This window comes from Sceloporus undulatus, chromosome 3, assembly GCF_019175285.1.
Source record: "Sceloporus undulatus isolate JIND9_A2432 ecotype Alabama chromosome 3, SceUnd_v1.1, whole genome shotgun sequence".
NCBI classification, from domain to species: Eukaryota; Metazoa; Chordata; class Lepidosauria; order Squamata; family Phrynosomatidae; genus Sceloporus; species Sceloporus undulatus.
This window is the reverse complement of record NC_056524.1, coordinates 214,186,041-214,206,336: the sequence shown is the minus strand read 5'-3', so window position 1 is coordinate 214,206,336 and position 20,296 is coordinate 214,186,041. Positions and strand designations below refer to the sequence as shown.

Here is a 20,296-nt window from a genome sequence, read left to right as displayed (position 1 = left end):
TGCATGCGTGTGTGTGAATGTTTGAATGCATGTGTACAATCATCCTGCCTCATACAGGAGTCTTCAGACAATGAATATAATATAGTAATAATATAGTAATAGTTTTGAAATAAAACCGTGAGGTGAGACAATAAATATAACCAGGGCTATACTGTTAGACCTCCATATTCACCGATTCTTTATCCATGGCTTCAACCACCCACAACTTGAAAATATTTTTTTAAATATATAGATTCCAAAGAGCAAACCTTAATTTTGCCAATTTATATAAGGGATACCATTTTACGATGCCACTGTATTTAATGGGACTTGAACATCCACAGATTTTAATATCCACAAAGGCTCATCGTACAATCACAAAACAACATACTGGTTAGCAGTTCTTTTCTTGATATGGATAGCAACTTCCTAGCCCACATGGCTCCAAAGATAGTATGGAAATTGTATGTGCAAAGTCTAATGATGTCTCAAAAGCTGGTCAGGGTGAGGATGACACAGGCCGAGTCCAGATTTTTAACAAATTGATGTTTGTTCCTTTATTTGGTGATCAGCATAACTCCTTCTGCATGAGCCTGGCTTCACACACACACAAAAAAAGAAATTCTGAAAAATAATAAAAGCATATGAAAATTCACATGTTATACAGGTAACAAATCCACCTTTCCTTAATTTTTGGCTACCTTGATACAAATGGTTTTGTGTTGTTGCTGCTGTCTACTGTAGGACAAACAGAAACAGGTTCCAAAAAACCAAACATAAACTAATCAGTACATTATTACACACAGCTTTTAAACCACAATTACACCAGGAAAGAAGTGGCTTTGGAAATACTCATTGCATGACAATGCCTCCAACACATAGTGCCCAGTTCTTGCCCTGTCCCTTCTCACTGATCGGGGTTGGTGGAGGTAGAACGACTTCAGAATGGCCTGGCAATTGTGCAAGTCTATACTGCAGAGTTAATGGAGTTTGGCACTGCTTTAACTGCTATGTCTCAATACTATGTAATTCTAGGATTTGGTTTTGTGAGGTATTTAGCCTTTTCTTTCAAAGAGCTCTGGTGCCACAACAAACTACAAATCCCATGATTCCATAGGAAGGAGCCATGACAGTTAAAATGGTGTCAACTTGCATTAATTTTGCAGTGTTGCAGCAGCCTTTGTCTCCTTGGGCAGCAATTCAGGTGTACCTTCTGTCCCAGAAGATAACAAGAAAGAAGTGTAGAATGTCTCAAAGTAAATCTATGGGCTTCCATGGTTGAAGCCAAAATACTGTTAATAAAGAAATTGGTTTGTCCTGGGTCATGCATATTTCTACTTAAATTGTTCCTGGAAATGAAAGTGGGATGGGACTGTTTTTCCACGCAGTCTCCTAATATGGCCAGAATCTATCCTAGATTATTTAATATTTTTCTCACATCTTACTGCTTACGCTAATGTCAAATACTGGCTGTGTTGTGAATGACTTTACTGACTGGTGATGACAGAAACTACAGTTCAATAATACAGAGAGTTCCATGTTGGGGAAACCTAAAGTATATTCACAAGAACACCTCTGGCTCTCTTAATCCTCAGAGGAATGCCCCCACTGGACAAACTCTGGCTTTTTCTTCAAAGAACTAGGTATTTGCAAGAGACCTAAAAGGTCTGAAGGCAACAGATCCTATTTGATCTTGGAAGCTAATCAGGGCCAGGCCTAGTTAATATTTGGATGGTGGACCACCAGAGAATGCCAGCTGCTGAAGGCTATATATCAGAGGAAGGCAATAGCAAACCACCTTTGAAAAATCCTTGCCTAAGAAAACCCTGTGAAATACACCGAAGTCACCATAAGTCAACATGTGATTTGAAGGTATGGGTACAGATGTGTGCACATGCACACTCACACAGGAGTAACCTCCAAAACCCATTGCTACTACTGTGGTTGATTTACTAATTACTATAACTGATCCTTCTGACAGCAGTTCAGTGGAAATTTTTGAAGTACAGGCAGTCATCATGACAATACCTATAACCATAGCCACACAGAGATAGTCCAAAAGTGTTGTGCCCATCCATATCAACAAATCAGTCCTAGCGGTTTTCGTTTCTACCAGTAATTGGCTTTTGATAAAGCCAATTAATCTTAATTGTCCACCCAAGAGCAAGCTACCCCTCCATACCTTGCATTGCAGCAAGAATAATACACAATGGCATACTGTAGCTCAGAAAATACCCCCAAAGCTACTTCAAGAATTCCATCCTGAAAGGGAAGTCCAGTTGAGCAGCCCTGTTGATTAAAAGAAAAGTCTCAGCATGTTGATTCTGTGAGGTCTGGTTCTACCACCTCACTTACCTATGGTTTTCTTGATTCTACTATGCACCAGAGGCATTGACAGATATAGGTTGGCATTCACTTATGGACACTCATATGTGTAAGTCATGCTTCATATGTAGAGTCAAAAAGTCACCATAGAGCAATGGATGTATTCTGGTAGCAGTGCAAGCATGTTCCTCTGTGCCTTTTCTTTGTAAGACAGCATGTCCATATGTACTTTGTCTTTGCAAGTTGTGTATTGTGCATTATGGTTGTGCATCCTATACTTTGCATTGTGGTTGTCCACAGTGTGTAGTGCATTGCTTAATGGCACCCAACCATTGTTGTGTGTTGCACAATGTTGCTATTCTGCCATGGAAGTGGTATAATGCTGCCACAGCATACCTCTGCATGCAAGTATTTATGCTACACTAAGAGGATGTTGGGTTGAGGCTATTGTCAAGCAGTGGTGAGGCTGACAATGGCAATGCCCCTTTCCCAATGACACATTTGATGCTGGCATTGTGGACTTCCTGGGGTCACAGAATTCTCCAGTTTGCAGCAACTGCTGCCCGGCTTCCGTCAAGGAAAACAGTGTCCAGACTTCTCCAGAAAGGTCTTTTAGAACAGAGGGTTGCCCTCATTCCACTAGAGCCTTGAGAACCAGGCTCCATGCCTGCCCCACTCCCAACCAAGCAGGTCCTGCTGCAGTTAATTTAAGTTTCTTTCACTGAAGAGGCCAAGGCAAAGCTGGGATCTCTGTGAGATGCTGTACGATCTGACGCCACCTCCCACCCTGGTCCCACCCTCCTCCCCCTGAACCCAGCCTGCCTTTCATAGAACAGAGAAAAGAAATGTGGGAAGACACTTCCTCTCCCCCTACTACATTTTCCATTTATCTTAAAGAGACCAAAAGAAAAAAAAATAAAAAAGAAAAAAAAAGAAAAGAAAAAAGAAAAAAGAAAAGAAAGAAAAGAAAAAGAAAAAAAAGGCTCCATCAGCCTGTTTGAAACAGTATCTGAAGCAGAACTGGGCTGCGGGGGTGAGTGTCAGTTCATCAAAGGCTAGGCTGGAGACTCCACTGGGGCAGAAGCCCACAGGCCTGATGGTTACTTTATACTGTGCAGGAGTCACTTACATCATCTGCTTTCTGTAAATCTCTTTTTCCTCCACATGCAGCACTTTGCTGCCCTGCCCAGCCATGGCAGAGCACCTAGCTCTGCTCAGTCTCTCAATGAACGTGGACCTCCCAAGAGGACCAGACTGAGCAGGGAGGTGGGGATAATCCATGGGACAAATTATAATAAACAGATACAGATCTTGGAAAAGTGACTTGGGTGTTTGTGTGTGTGACAACTCCTAGAATGCCCTAGCTTCTGAGAAGATTATGAAAATGCAGGTCTGAAAAAGTAACTTTGCCAGGCTTTGATGATTAGTAATAAAGAATCCCATCGCATGTTAAAGCTGAACAAATTTATTACAGCATATGCTTTTGTGAACTACTGTCTTCTCTTTTCTTTTGATGAAGTGGATTTATAGTCCACAGAAGTTTATAGTATAACAAACTTTTTTATATCTTTAAAATGGCAGAGGATTATTATTTTTGCTGCAACATGGGTACTATCCCCATGGAATTTTAAAACTAATTTTTGTACTGCAAACCTTCAGTTTCTGAGAAAGATTATGTAAACATACTGGGTATAATTCAGCCAAAGGCAAAGCACTTTTAAGCTCACTGGCCTGAGCAGGAAAATTTTAACTATATGCTTATGGAGGAGAGCCAGCGTGGTTTGAATGTTGTACTATGGAGACCAGGGTTCAAACCCACTCGGGCATGGAAACCCACTGGGTTACTCTCGGCCTCAGATGAAGGCAAACGCAAAGGCAAACCCCCTCAGAACAAATCTTGCCAAGAAATGCCTGTGATAGGTTCACTTTTGAGTCACCATAAATTGTAAAGAATTTGAAGGCAAATGACATGACTTGAATGATGAAATAGAGGGCATGCTTATTAAATGTGCAGATGACACCAAATTAGGAGGAGTAGCTAATACCCCAGTGGACAAAATGAAAAATTCAAATGAACTTAATAGACTAGAAACCTCAGCCCAAACTAACAGAATGAATTTCAGCAAGGAGAAATATACTACACTTAGACAGTAAAAATGAAATGAACAGATATAGGATGGGAGACACCTGGCTTGACAACTGTTCATGTGAAAGGGATCTAGGAGTAAATAGACCACAACCTGAACAGTTTGGTGCAACAGCTAAAATAGCCAATTTGATTCTAGGTGGCATCAACAGGGTTATATTGTCTAGACTGAGGGAAGTAATAGTGCCACTCTATTCTGCTTTGGTCAGGCTTCACCTGGAATATTGTGTCCAGTTCAGGGCACCACAATTAAAGAAGGATGTTGTCAAGTTGGAATGTGCCCAGAGGATAACTACCAAAATGGTGAAAAGTATGGAAGCTATTCCCTACGAAAGGTGGTTTAGAGAGCTGGGTATGTTTAGCCTGGAGAAGGGAAGGTTAAGAGGTGACATGATAGCCATGTTTAAATATTTGAAAGGATGTCATATTGAAGAAGGAACAAGATTGTGTTCTGCTGCACCAGAGTCTAGGAAACAGAGAAATGGTTTCAGACCACGAGAAAAGAAATTTCACCTAAACATTAGGAACAACTTCCCCATAGTAAGAGCTGTTCCACAGTGGAATCCACTTCCCTCAGAGTCTCCTTCTTTGGAGGTTTTTAAACAGAGGGTGGATGGCTATCTGTCTGGTGTGCTATGAGTGTGTATTTCCAGGGATGGGACTGGATGGCCCTTGTGGTCTCTTCAAACTCTATGACTGTATGATTTTAACAACAACAGTACTTACGGATTCATGCACATCTATATGCACATCTGGAAATAAATCTCACTGGACTCAATGGGGCTCACTTCTGAGCAGACACTATAAGACCGCATTGCAACCACCTAAAAAGTGCTTAGCTCTTTCCTAGACAGTGTCTTTTCATCTGTAAATCAGTTTTGATGGAACTCTAGTTTCTTGTAGCTCCACTTATTCTTTACCCAAAGGTGTAGGATATCAAAAGGTGAAGTGAAACAACTATGATGTGATGGATGGTAACTTTACTTACCCATAATGATTTGTGTATGTGCTTCATCTTCATCAACAACCACGGCAAAAAGCCTGTTGGAAAACAAACAATTACTCTTCTGCTTTTAATTGACATTTCTCTCCCATACACACACACACACACACACACACACACACACAAAACAGAAATATAACATTTCCACACTTCTGAAAAGGAGATAAGTACTAAGATTTGTTAAGAACTGTTAAACAAACCCTTTTCAATGAACAAGTTTAAGGCAAAGCTACAGGATGTGGTTCAGAAGTAAATTTCAGTGACCTAAATTCACTTGTTAGTCCCAACTAGAGTAGACCCGTTGAATTAAAGGAAACTCAGTCAACATTAACATAAGATCTGTTGGTTCTAGGAATCTACTCTAGTTTGGACTAACAACCCAGTGTAGGCCAGTGGGTTAAGCAAGTCCCTTTAAGGATATACAATTAATAATGCTATGATTCAGCATTAACAGCCATAGCAACACATGCAGTTTAAGGAGATGTATTTATAATTCTCAGCCAGAGAGCTGTAGTGCCTCCCTCCCAAAATACAAACTCCAGGATTCTATAGAATGGAAGATGGCAGTTGAAGTGGAATCAAAGTGCTATAGTTGTAAAGTGAAAGGGCTCTGACAGGGCTTATTCCCAAGCAAGTTTTAATTTAAACTATCTGCTAGGGAGTAGTTTCTTTTAATTCAACAGGGGTTATTTTCAAATAAACATGCATATAATTGTGATATCTATACTTAAGAACAAATCAGTGGTTCTTAGTTCTGAGAAGACACATTCAGGGTTAGACTGAAACAAGACATCCCCCAGATTGTTATGGACTATTTCTCTAAATATATGTTTAGGACTGCAACCTAAGGAACTGGGATTCAGAATTTATTTCATGGGGATGAAGGGGAAGAACGAGTGTTTAAATGTTAACAGCATTCATGACCTACAGCTAACTGGAGAAGGGTTTGTTTTACCTGATCCAGTAGGTTAAGTGATTTTCATCATCCCTCCTGTATCAGGGCAAGAGAAATCTGATAAGCAAGTGCTGGACATCTCGATTTAACCAAATGGATGGTTAACCTTGCTTTGTGCATATATGGCTGGAGCTGTCAGTTGATTAACCAATCTGCTGATTAGAGACATAACAGCAACTCAGTGGAGATAATCTTTTCAGGCCATTTAAGTACTACCATTGTTTATCTCTGTGAAAAATTACACAACAATCATTGGTAGAAAAATAATGATGGATCCTTGAGTCCAGGAAGAGTTATGAGCGACAATGCACATCACCTCACCTTGGCAAAATCCAATTGCTAGTCCCAACCAATTTGTAGACCCCTTGAACCAATTGCTGGATGGGAAATTAACACTTGTATAAATGCAATGAGGTCATGGGCCTACTCGAGTTGTAAATAACAAATGACATCACCTTCCTCTGAGGCTGAGAGCATCATGTGACTTACTCAAAGTGAGTTTCATGGCTGAGCTGGGCATCCAACCCTGGTTTCTACAGCCCTCTTCTAATGCTGAAACCACTACACCACATCTACCTCCATCATTTGGATTTATGCACATTTCAAAAACAACACAGTAAGTCATTACTGTCCTTTCAAAAAGGGGCAACATTAATTCCCCTAAAAAAAATCAAACACAACAACCTACACTTCTCAGAACAAAGCATACAAACCGAAAAGGATTTGCAGAGATGCAGCAGCATTAAGTCTCTGTTGCAACAAGAACAATAAAGGCACCATAAAGACCCACAAGTTTTATTTGGCAGAAGCTTTCTGGAGCACCAAAGCAGGGATTTCCCCTCACAGAGCCAATCCCAACCAAAAACCCTACTCTGGAAATGGGATTTTCCAAAAGCTTTACCATGCAGGACCTCCAAGGCTCGCCTGGTCTTGGCTCAAGGGAAGCAAGAAAAGAAGCGGACTGGGACTTCAATCAAGATAAAACAATTTTTCTTCTTAAATTTGGTATCCACAGTGGGTCCTGTAACCAAACCCCATCGGATACCAAGAGCCCACTGTACTTGCCTTTGAGTCAACCTGTTTAGAGAGCAAATCCAATAACATCCAAACAATGATATCTTTTTTACTGGGCCAACCAAAATGCACAATCACATGTTGCAAGCTTTCGAAGTCACACTGGCTTCTTCATCAGGCAAACAGAACAAAGAAGTTGAAGATGTTAGTCCTAGGCCTGCATTTTGCTGTTTCTGGTTTTAGTTCAGATGGTAGGGAGGGCTATCTGCAGGCTGGCATATCCCCCTTTGGCCATGCTGTCACTGGTAGATTTTCAAAATCAAGGAAATTTAGTGTCCATTTGCAATTCAAAGAAGATGTTTCCTTGGAATTCAGTGTGTCTCCTTCCTTTGTGAAGTCACAGGCTCCTATGTAGGTAGAGGACACTGAATTTCTCAAGAAGTCTTCATGTTTTGCATCAGGAAAGCTTTAGGTGGTGTAGATACAAAGAATGCTAATCAGTGCCATTATTAGAAAAAAATTGCTTTATCTTTGTTGGAGGCAGAAGCCTCAGATGGCAAGGTCCCAGTGCACTGGCTCTTTCTCTTTAGGATCCCCCTGTGACTGCTACAATGCGGTATCTTGAAATCCAAAAAACATCTAGGGGCAGCCCTGTTGGCCATATAGTAAATCCAGTAACATCCAAACAATAATGATACTTTATGGGACCAACCAAAAGGCTGCTCTCTCAGTACTATACCTGTATCTATCGTGTGGATGGTCCCCTTTCCACTGCAGAGGTTAAAAGGGTGCAGAAAAGGGCACCCGAAAAAGTGACAACGTTTGGGGTTCCAGCACCATTAAATTTGGAAAGTTGGGTATGACAGAAGTGTGTGAAATAGAGAGGCTGGAATCCAGTTAGTTAATTCTGGCTAGAAGAGACCCGTTTAATCAAGAGTTGAATGATAAGTGGACATGCGAGTAAATCCTATTTATTCTATTGCTCTATCCTCCACTACTTTGTTCAGGTCCTGCAAACACATACTTGTGATCTCTTTAATATATTTCATCCATCTATCATGTGGCCTTCCTCTCTTTCTACTTCCCTACACCTTCCCTAACTTTATTGTCTTTTCCAATTATTCATGCCTTCTCATGATGTGTCCAAAGTATGACAGTATAAGTCTTGGCTTCTAGGAATATTTCTGGCTTGATCTGCTCTAGGAGCCATTTGTTTGTCCTTTTGGCTGTCCATGGCATCCTCAGCACTCTTCTTCAGCACTACATCTCAAATGAAGTGATTTTCCTCCTATCTTCTTTCTTAACTGTCCAGCTCTCACATCCATATATTGTAATAGGGAATACAATGCCTTGTATGATTCTAACTTTAGTGCTGAGTTGTATATTTTTACATTTTAGGACCTTTTCTAGTTATTTCATAGCTGCCTTCCCATTCTAAAATCTTCTTCTGATTTCCTGGCTGCAGTCCCCATTTCTATTAATGTTTGATCCCAAGTATGAGAACTTTATTTTCACTCCTCCTTCTGTGTCCAAGCCTGCTTTTCTTAAAATATGTTCTGCATATAAGTTGAACAGGTTGGATGATAGGATGCTTCTTATCATGCTCAAAATGCTTCTTAGACATACTTCTTAGTTGTGCTCAAAATGGAGGACATTTTGGAATTCCTCCTGGACAGAGGCTGGAATGGAGTTTGTGTCCTGGAAAAGGAGGACTTCTGGTCACCCTGAGCTGAAAACACTCCTAGAAATGTAAATTCTTGCTTCTCAGTGCTGCTCCAAATGGACAGAAGGCTGAAAGGGAAGATATGTCCTGGAAAAGGAGGACGCCTGGTCACCCTGACACTCCCCACTCCCCCATCCCACCTTCAGATCACTTGGGCTCCCACAATTTATAGCTCCGCTTTTCTCTGCAACCAAAGTGGCACGTTCTCAAGTTCTGCAACCAAGTTCTCAAGTTCTTGAGAAATCCAGTGTCCTCTACCTACATAGGAGCCTGTGGCTTCACAAAGGAAGGAGACATGCTGGATTCCAAGGAAATATCTTCTTTGAATTACTAATGGACATTAAATTTCCTTGACTTTGAAAATCTACCAGTGACCCACTAGCGCCAAAAAGTGGGAGGTGCCAGCCTGGCAGATAGCCTTCCTTACCATCTGAACTAAGACCAGAAACAGAAAATGCAAGCCTATGACTAACATCTTCAATTTCTTTCTCCTGTTTGCCTGATGAAGAAGCCAGTGTGACTTCGAAAGCTTGCAACATGTAATTGTGCATTTTGGTTGGTCCCATAAAGGTATCATTGTTTGGATGTTATTCAAGTGCCAAGGCTTTCTGCCGCCAGGGGGCGCTCAATGCGCGGCTGCCCCGCTCTCAATCGCTTTAGAAGAGGAAGGTGAGCCCAGAAAGCACAAGCTCTATGCAGGGCGCCCCCTGCTGGCTCCTCCTCTTGTCACAATCTCTAACTCCTTGCAGTGATGCCTAAACTCTGGCCTTTTGGGCTTTGGCTCCCAGAAACCCAAACCATTGGCCAAGATAGATGAGGCTTCTGGGAGCTGAAGTCCAAAACATCCAAAAGACCACAGTTTGAGAGAATTGTGGCCTTAAGGAATAGAGCAGAAGAGAGGGGCAAAGTGGAGAGAAGAGAAGAGGGGCTTGTAGCCTCACAAAAGAGTCCAGACAAACTGGATATCAATGCTTTATGTCTTTCTATTGGGATTTAAAGTTTATTTCCTGGACTGGATTTCCCAGTAGCCACATGGCCAGGAGGAGATCCAGTCCACCTGCATGAATGCCTTTCCATCCCATCAACTCAGGACAAACAACCACAACATCTTGACCAAATGCAGGGCTATGGCTAACATAATAATAACAATAATAAAAACCCTTAGGGATAAACTCTTCTAGAACATGGTCACATAGCCCCCAAAACCCATAAAAAACTATGGATGCTGGCCAGGAAAGCCTTCAACTTCACATTAAAAACCTTTTCTTTCTCTTTGTCTGAAGAAGGAGCCAGGGGAGCTTTGTATACTGTGCATTTTTGGTTAGTCCAATAAAGGGATCATGGTTTTGTTACTTTGCTTAGTACATAGAGAGATCTTGATGTAGCACCTTTGAGACTGACTGAAAGAAAGAAATTAGCAGCATGAGCTTTCGTAGACTTCAGTCTAGTTCCTCAGATGCATTTGGTGGAGTGGAAGCCAGGTACAGACACACACAAACACACATGCACCATCGGAATGTGGGCTCCTCTTTCTTGAATGGTTGTACAGAAGAGAGACTTGCTTGTTATCTGTTGAAATTTCAATCTTATACAATCATGAAAGAGACAGGTATCCTCTCCAGTTTTCAGCCTGGCAACCCTATTATTATTATTATTATTATTATTATTATTATTATTATTATTATTATTATTTTCTTACATCTTGCCTTTCTCCCAATATACGGACTCAAGGCAGCGAACAAGTATAATATAAAGTGCAATATAAAGTATTATACATAATAAGTATAAAGTACAGTATAAGTGAATAAGAGAAGGTTAAGAGGTGATATGATAGCCCTGTTTAAATATGTGAAGGGATGTCATATTGAGGAGGGAGCCAGCTTGTTTTCTGCTGCTCCAGAGAACAGGACCCTGAACAATGGATGTAAGCTCCAGGAAAAGAGATTCCACTTCAACATTAGGAGGAACGTCCTGACAGTAAGGGCTGTCCGACAGTGGTACAAACTCCCTCAAAGAGATCTGGCATCTTTTCCTTTAGAGGTCTTTAAACAGAGGCTGCATGGCCATCTGTTGGGATGCTTTGATTGAGAGTTCCTGCATGGCAGAGGGTTGGAATCTGGGAGGGGCCTCTGGGTTACTTCCAACGCTATGATTCTATGATTCTATGTACTAGCCCCAGCCAATCCCCCGGTTGGGAGTCCATTAAAAACCCAAGGGAGACCCTAGCATAGGAATTTGGTGCTGAGCTAAGACTCTGGAGACCAGGGTTCGTTTCATGAACCCACTGGGTAACTTTAGACAAGTCACACCTCTTAGCCTCAGGGAAGGCCATGGCAAACATATCCTCTGAAACCCCATGATAGGGTCGCCGTAAGTCGGAAATGATTTGAAGGCACAACAACAACAACAACAACACAACACCTGCAAGGCAAGTAGGTTTCTACCTAAGCACAACTCCTGAGTCGAATTAGAATCCAGAACCCATTGCTCTTCTTGCCATGCCAAACCAGGAGCGAAACCCATGCTCTTCTTGCTATGCAAAGAACCTGGAACACAACCCATGCTTTTCCTGCTATGCACAGAACCAGGAACAAACCCATGCTTTCCTGCTGAGCCAAGAAACCAGGAGCAGAACCCATGCTCTTCTTGCTATGCCAAGAACCAGAACACAACCCAGCTTGTTTTCCTGCTATCCAAGAACCAGGAACACAACCCAGCTTTTCCTCTATGCCAAGAACCAGGAGCAGAACCCATGCTCTTCTTGCTATGCCAAGAACCAGAACACACCCCTGTTTCCTGCTATCCAAGACAAGGAACAACAACCCATGCTTTCCTCGATGTGCCAAGAACCAGAGCAGAACCCATGCTTCTTCTTGCTATGCCAAGAACCAGGAACACAACCCATGCTTTTCCTGCTATGCCAAGAACCAGGAACACAACCCACTTTTCCTGCTATGCCAAGAACCAGGACAGAACCCTGCTCTCTTGCTATGCCAAGAACCAGGAGCAAGAACCCATGCTCTTCTTGCTATGCCAAGAACCAGGAACACAACCCCATGCTTTTCCTGCTATGCCAAGAACCAGGAGCAGAACCCATGCTCTTTCTTGCTGTGCCAAAGAACCAGGAACACAACCCATGCTTTTCCTGCTATGCCAAGAACCAGGAGCAGAACCCATGTTTCCTGGTTCTTGGCATAGCAAGAAGAGCATGGGTTCTGCTCCTGGTTCTTGGCATAGCAAGAAGAGCAATGGGTTCTGGATTCTAAATTTGACCTAAGGAGTTGTGCCTTAGGTAGAAACCTACTTGCCTGCGGTTTGTTGTGTGTGTGCCTTCAAATCATTTCCGACTTACGGCGACCCTATCATGGGTTGTTCAGAGTATGTTTGCCATGGCCTTCCCCTGAGGCTAAGAGAGTGTGAACTTGTCTAAAGTTACCCAGTGGGTTTCATGAAACGAACCCTGGTCTCCAGAGTCTTAGTCCAGCACCAAATTCCTATGCTAGGGTCTCCTTGGGATTTTTATGGACTCCAACTGGGGGATTGGCTGGGGATAGTACATAGAATCATAGAATCATAGAGTTGGAAGAACCCCAAGGCCCATCCAGTCCAAACCCCATTCTGCCATGCAGGAACTCTCAATCAAAGCATCCCCAACAGATGGTTCTTGGCACAGCAAGAAGAGCATGGGTTCTGCTCCTGGTTCTTGGCATAGCAGGAAAAGCATGGGTTGTGTTCCTGGTTCTTGGCATAGCAAGAAGAGCATGGGTTCTGCTCCTGGTTCTTGGCATAGAAGGAAAAGTGTGTAGGTAGTCTTAGAACTGTAGTCTATGAAGGAACTTTCCCCAAGCATCCATTTTTCCCGGATAGGAATTAAATGAATTCACGAAACCAGCAAGTGTGGCCACTGTTGGGGGAAGTCTGTGAATAATAATTCAAACAGTAAGCTTTCTAAGTTCTGAAAAGCCTAACGGACTTTGCCACAGTAATCAATATATACATATATATTTATATTCATAAAATTGCATATGGAACTATTCCCGACTCACTTTGCTTATGTGAAGTTTTACGTTATTGCAATACCGGAGTGTATCATTGCTGGAGGTTACATCATGACTGTCCAGTTCACAGTTTGTAAAAAGTGTGTGTGTGTGAACTATATGGCCTTGGAGCATGTGTTATCAGTTAAGGAAATATTAAAAAATAAGGAATTATATTTTTCAAAGTCTAAATCACAAACTCTGGGGAGCAGGTTGCCGGGGAGGTTCTCAAAAAGGGTGCAAAACTGAGGAATAATTAAAATAAACTTCAATATATTTAGAAATCCGAATTAGGTCCTTCCCTCTGTCAAGAAATGGGGATAAAATAGGATCTGTCAATACTTAAAGACGTCCCAATCCGGTTACATATATAGTAAACGTGGAAATTAGAACTAAAGTTGTCTTCCTGACTACAACTCCCCAAATTCCCCTACCTGGGGGATACTGGGAGTTGAAGTCTTTAAATATTACTTTGAAAACCAGGAAGCAAAAACAAAGTTTCTGGGAAGGTCCTAAAAAGGCATTTATATTTCCTTAACAGGGGTGTCCTTATGGGGGAAAAGAGGGTGTATTGTCCTTCCCACAGGAATTCTGCCCTCCGAAATGAAATCTTCCTTTAATTCCCAAATGCCTAGTGCTGTAGTATCTTAAAACTTCACTTAACATTTTTGAAATAGAGTTTAGGTATCCAAGGAAAAGGAGGGGAGGCAAAGTTAACAAGGCAAATGCCAACAAAGCAAATGTAAGAGTTCTAGGTATGAACGATTTCTCGTGTTCCACTCTCTGCGGTGCTAGAAATGTGGAGACTGAAAGAAAATTTCTTTGTCGGAAAGAACTCATATTTGAGGGGAAACCTTAAACCTGGTATGGACAGATCTTTTTCTTCTGCTCCAAGCTGCAAATAATAGATAGACAGACAGACAGACAGACAGACAGACAGACAGACAGACAGACAGACAGACAGACAGACAGGACTGGGTAGGCAGAAACAGTCAGTTAAGCAGGATTTCTTAAAGTATTTCTATTAATGCCACTCCGAAATTAAGAAAGGGAGCGACAAGATATCAAATAGTTTAAGGCAGGATATATAATTCAACTCTACAGATTCTAAGGCCAATGAGGCTGCAATTCTATTCTCTTTCTTTCTTGGGAAGATGTCCCATTGAAATGAATGGAGCTTTCTTCCAAATAGGATCCAGTAGTGATGAAGGAGGCGACTCGCTATTGATGCATACAATGGGATTCAGTTTTGAGGGGAGGCGGTTGGGGGGAATATCAGTTCTCTAAGGCATCACAGGCTGCACCCACACTGTAGAAATAATCCGGTTTGGCACCGCTTTCACTGGCATGGCTCAATGCTACGGAATTATGGGAACTGTAGTTTGTACTTTATCGGGACGAAATGCTTGGCTTAAAAGGTTAGTAGTCAACGGTCATGCTAACTGGGGGCTTCCAGGAGTTGTAGTCCAACCTCAGAAAATAACTTTCCCAAGTTGGGGCTGAATAACCCCCGTACGCAATGACACACAACAACAAAAGCATTTGTTTTTGTTTATGTGCCTTCCTTTGTTTATGTTTATGTGCCTTCAAGTTCTCCTGTCGACCCTATGGATTTCCAAGGGTTTTCTCGCGCAAGGAATACTCAGAAGTTCCTTCCTACCGAACTGGGTCTTCCTCGGCGGTTTCCATCCAAGTACTAACCAGGGCTGACCCTGCTTAGCTTCCAAGATCGGAGGGGACCTGGAGCCTTTAGGGTGTTTACCCGCCCTTTAAAAAAGTGACGAAAAGCGCAGAAGAAGCCGGCGGCGGCGGCATCAGCACCGCTTACTTTCGAGGAAGGGAAGAATCGCCAGAGGTGCCCCAACAAACTACCATTTCCAGAATTCCATAACATTGAACTATAAAAGTTAAAGCGGGATCAAACTGGATGATTTCTGCAGTGCGGATCTACTCTAAAATTCGAGCGCCGCCGTGCTGTTATGCGACTCCAAAGCCCCGTTTCACCCCTCTCTACTTTCCCATTTATTTAATTTTGAAACGATACCGTGAAACGTGGTGGGAATCAATAAAGAGAAAACCAACCAACTCTTGGTCCAACGAGGTTTTTTAATTACCGGCAGAAAAGAGGACAATGATCTAAAACACACCTCATAAATGATCCAGTTTGAGACCGCTTTAACTGCCCTGGCTCACTTCTAGGGAAATCCTGGGAATTGTAGTTTGAGCTCTCTGACAGAGAAGGCTAAATGTCTCACAAAATGACACTTTCCAGGATTCCCTAGCATTTAAAGCGGTCTCAGACTGGATTATTTCTGCAGTGTGTTTTGGATCAGTTTGGGCTGCGATGGAAATCACAAAACCACATCGGAACTCTTGTCATTAACTCCCCTTTCCCCGCAGATCTCCCGCACAAGGGCTCCCAAATCATATGAAAAGTTGAAAGGAACGAAAACGACCCTTTCCGACAAAGAAAAGGTGGCTAACCGAACGGGCAATTTCTTTCCCCCCTTCCCTCTTTCTAATGCACACCTAATAATAATCCATCAGGCAAACGGGGCCTTTCATAGAAGGGCGATTTTTATGTCCTGTCAGGCCCTTTAATGTAAAGAAACGCCCAGGAGGGAAGAAATCATCCTCCAATATGAGCCACCAGAGTCAATGCATCTAGAGTCTTCCAGACCCAGAGGCTGCAAGCAGCGGAGAAGAGACCGAGGGTCCCCAATCGCCCTCCCTTAAAGCTTCCTGGCATGTTTGGGTCTGGACACTGTCAAAGACAGACTACTGGGATAGATGACCCCGGCGGGCTACTGTTGGGAGGTTTTCAAAGCAAGGTCTGCTTGAGCATAAATACTCCTGAAAGAGGAGGCATGGGAGAATCTCTCCCTCTTCTTTTATTTTCTTCCAACTCTCCCCCCTTCCCAGTCCTGAAGGCCTAATATTTTATCCAGGTTATTTCAGGGATGCCCGTCAAAGGCCGTTCTTTAGCTGACAGGCTGCATCTTCACTGTGGAAACAATCCGATTTGGCACCGCCTTAACTACCACGGCTCCCTGCTGTGGAATTCTGGGAATTGTAGATTGTTGCGGCGCTTACAATTCCCAGAATTCCACGGCATGGAACCGTGGCAGTTAAAGCCGTGCCAAATCGGATTGTTTCCACAGTGAAGATGCAGCCTTTGCTGCTCTAGTAAGTACTAACACCTATTGTCCTCATCTCTTTTTCTTTCCAAATCCAACCGGCATTGGATTGCATCCAAGGTTTCCACACAGACATTACAAGCGGTGTAAGAATCTGCTCCCGAATTACGATCATTTGAAAATCCAGAGAAGAAGAAGAGGAGAAGGAAAAAGAGGAAAAGAAGAAGAGGAGGAAGAAGAGGAGGAGGAGGAGGAGGAAGAATAAGAGGAGGAGGAACAAGAGGAAAAAGAAGAGGAGGAGGAGGAGGAGGTAGTAGCAGTAGTAACTATCATCCCTAAAAAAGCTGAGTTTGGTCAGGATCTTGTGAGTGGGAGAAAGGGTTGCTCAAAATCCATCGAAGGCCCGATCTAATCCTCCCTTACTTGAGAGTAACCCTCCCCAAAAGTCAATAGTAAGATAGGGGCGGGATCGAAGGGCTGAGATCCGACACCCATGGAGAGATTTCATGAGCATCCAAGCACTCGGTGGGTCTCCAGGCTTTGGGTCGGAGAAGTGCCCCGGGGTCAGGGGTGGCCAGATGTCTTCCTCACAGCCAAGGAGGACCAAGCACCGCAAAATGTGGGGCCTTCAAAAAAATAATGTAAGACGTGACCAAAGCAAAGCTAAACACACTCCTGTAACTATAAATGCATGCTTCTTAGCTGTGCTCCAAATGGAGGGCATTCTGAAATCACTCCTGAACAAGAGGCTGACATGTAGGATGGGTCCTGGAAAAGGAGGACGCCTGGTCATCCTGCCTTGGGTGGCTCTGCTAAAACACCAAAGGGTAGGTCAAAGCCGAACGTGTCGCTTTCATCATAACCTGACTTTTAAGGTTCAGAGGAATGGCGGAGCTAAAAGCAGGACTTGGAAAAAAGTTCCTTTTTGGGTGACTATCTGCCTGCTGCAGGATAAGGTTCCCAGCTAAAAGGAGAAGAAGAAGAGAGAAGGAAAGAAAGAAAGAAAGAAAGAAAGAAAGAAAGAAAGAAAGAAAGTGGTTTTTTATAGGCCATGCAAGCCAGAGGGAGATGGAGACAAATATATTTGCTTCTGGTCGAAGGAAGTTCCACCTTCCTAGAACTGAAATGCATCACCAAATGCATCTGAGGAAGCAGACTGAAGTCTACGAAAGCTCATGCTGCCAACTTCTTTCCTTCAGTTAGTCTCAAAGGGGCTACAAGATCTCTCTCTACATACTTCCTAGAACTGATGGTTCTTGTCATGTCGTGCCCCCCCCCCCCACACACACACTGGAAAAATGCTCTTAATCCAGTTCAAATAGGGCTGTAGCAAGCAAGTGCAGGGCCACTGCCAGCTGGTACTGGGCCAGAAGAAGATGTTTAACAATTAAGGCAAGATGACCAGAGGTCCTCCTGTCCCAGGACATGTCCTCCCTTTCTGCCTTCTGTCCAGGAGGAATTCTAAAATGTCTTCCATTTTGAGCATGGATTTATATTTATGCGAGTGTTTTGAGCTTTTCTTAAGTCCTACATTTTCTTGAATGTTCTACATTTTGTGGTGCTGTGTCCTCCTTGGTGGTGAGGACATCTGGCCACCCTATCTGATAGACACTCTCTACCTGCTGAAATATCAACATTTATTCTGTTTTTTCCACACTGTGCAGACCCTCAGGCCACCATTTCCATAGCTCTGGGCCCTAGAGATCCTGTCCCCCGAACTACTACCATCTCAGCCTAGCCAAGTCCTTCCTAAATGAGCTATTTGACTGGAGTTTTGGGCCCCTCGGAGGGAAATGGCCCTGCTTTCCCTTGAGTTGTTTCCCAACTCCATACCCTCCAGGGACCTTTGGCAGTCCTCCGCCAATCCGTGCCTATTTACTGGGAAGTAAGAAAGCGCAAAGGCAGGCTTACTGTTGGAAACAAAAATAATGACTACGGAGAACCTACACAAATTCAACCTAGAAAACAAGGAAACAGAAATAGTAAAAGAGTTCTCATATCTGGGATCAAACATTGATCGGAATCAGGACTGCAGCCAGGAAATCAGAAGATTAAGAATGGAAAGGGTGGCTATGAAAGAGCTAAAAAAAGATCCTAAAATGCAAAGATATACAACTGAACACCAAAGTGAGAATCATACATGCCATTGTATTCCCTATTACCATGTATGGATTTGAGATCTGGACAGTGAAGAAAGAAGATAGGAAGAAAATCAACTCATTTGAGATGTGGTGCTGGAGAAGAGTGCTGAGGATCCCATGGACAGCCAAGAAGTCAAACAAATAGATCCTTGAGCAGATCAGGCCAGAAATCTCCCTGGAAGCCAAGATGGCAAAACTGAGGCTGTCCTACTTTGGCCACATCCTGAGAAGGCATGAATAATTGGAAAAAACAATAATGCCGGGAAAGGTGGAGGGATGCAGAAAGACAGGAAGGTCCCAAGCTAGATGGAGGGACTCTACTAGGAATGTAAAGGGTATATGTTACCAAGAACTAAGCAGAGCAATGGAGGACGGGGGACCTGGAGATGTCTCATCCACAGGGTCTCCATGGGGCGAGATCAATTCGAGGGCAGTTAACAACAAACAAATATACACCCTCAATGAGATTTCTTCCCAAGCAAATGCGCACAGGCATGCAGCCCAATTGCGACCACCCTGCATATGTTCCCTCAAAGCAGGGTGGTTTGAGTGCTGGAGGAGACCAGGGTTCAAATCCCCCCTCAGCCATGGCAACCCACTGGGTGATCTTGAGCAAGTCACACTCTTTCTCCAAACCTATTCTAAAAGGTTTTCTTGATAAGGGTTGTCCAGAGTGGGGTTACTCTTCTCTTCCTCTGAGGCCGAGAGGATGCCTTAGAGTAGACCAATGGCAAATCTCCTCTGCATAAATACTATCATCGTGGTTTGAGTGCTGGACTAAGATCAGGGGAGACCAGGGTTCAAATCCCTGCTCAGCCATGGAGACTCACTGGGTGACCTTGCGATAAATCACATCCTCTCGATCTCAGAGGAAGACAATAGTAACAAACTTGTGCAATCGGAAAGCACTCACAGCACCAAACTTGGGATGGGAAGGAATGAATCCCACCCGCTTTATGTTTTGAGCTTTGGGGGCTGCTGCAAACCCCACGATGGTCAAAAGTAGAGAAAAATCTTCTAGGCCCACATCACTGGAGGACTTTATCGCCATCCATTCAGCGTGGACTACGACTCTGAAGACCAGGTTTGATTCCCAGCTCGGCTACGAGACCCCCTGGGTGACCTTGGGCAAGTCACGCTCTCTCAGCCTCAGGGGAAGGCAAGGACAAACATCTTCTGAACAAATCTTGCCAAGAAAACTCTATGATGGGGTCTCTTTAGGGTTTCCATGAGCCGGATTTTGACTTGAAGGCACCCAACAACAATAGCAATTCTTCAGGGGAGAACTGAAGACCTGTCTTTATGATGCTTTTCCCTACGCATATCTTCTATACAAAATCTATTATGCTCTGGGTTGAAAGCAAAATCTCCCTGCAAAGGGCCTAAATGTGGAGAGATGGCGAGAGAAAGAAGTAAAAAAAACGGAGCCATAGAGCAGAGAATCAGAGAATCTTAGTGTTGGAAGAACCCCAAGGGCCATCCAGTCCAACCCCTTGCCATGCAGGAACTCACAATCAAAGCACCTCCTGTGACAGATGGCCATCCAGCCTCTGTTTAAAGACCTCCAAAGAAGGTGACTCCAGCACTTTCCAAGAAAGTATATTCTACCTTCAAACAGCTCTTACTGGCAGGAGGTGCCTCCTAATGTTGAGGTGGAATCTCTTTTCCTGGAGCTTGCATCCATTGCTCCATTGAGTCCTAGTCTCTGGAGCAGCAGAAAACAAGCTTGCTCCCTCCTCAATACGACATCCCTTCAAATATTTAAACAGGGCTATCACAACCTCTTAGCCTCCTCTTCGCCAGGCTAAGCATACCCGGCTCCCTAAAAGCCTCTCT

At 43.3% G+C, this 20,296-nt stretch overlaps 1 long non-coding RNA gene across 2 annotated transcripts; it reads right to left on the bottom strand.

The window, feature by feature from the left end:
* Positions 1 to 277: 277 nt before the first annotated feature.
* On the bottom strand, positions 278 to 20,105 carry LOC121924817. 2 transcript variants are annotated; one of them, XR_006102726.1, is made up of 5 exons: positions 20,069 to 20,105; positions 6,409 to 6,563; positions 5,439 to 5,491; positions 2,162 to 2,268; positions 278 to 603 (listed from the first exon to the last, which is right to left on the bottom strand). It is a non-coding gene; the product is annotated as an uncharacterized LOC121924817 (long non-coding RNA). The 2 variants fall into 2 exon arrangements; XR_006102727.1 differs by having other exon boundaries at positions 6,409 to 6,560; positions 20,069 to 20,093.
* Positions 20,106 to 20,296: the final 191 nt, after the last annotated feature.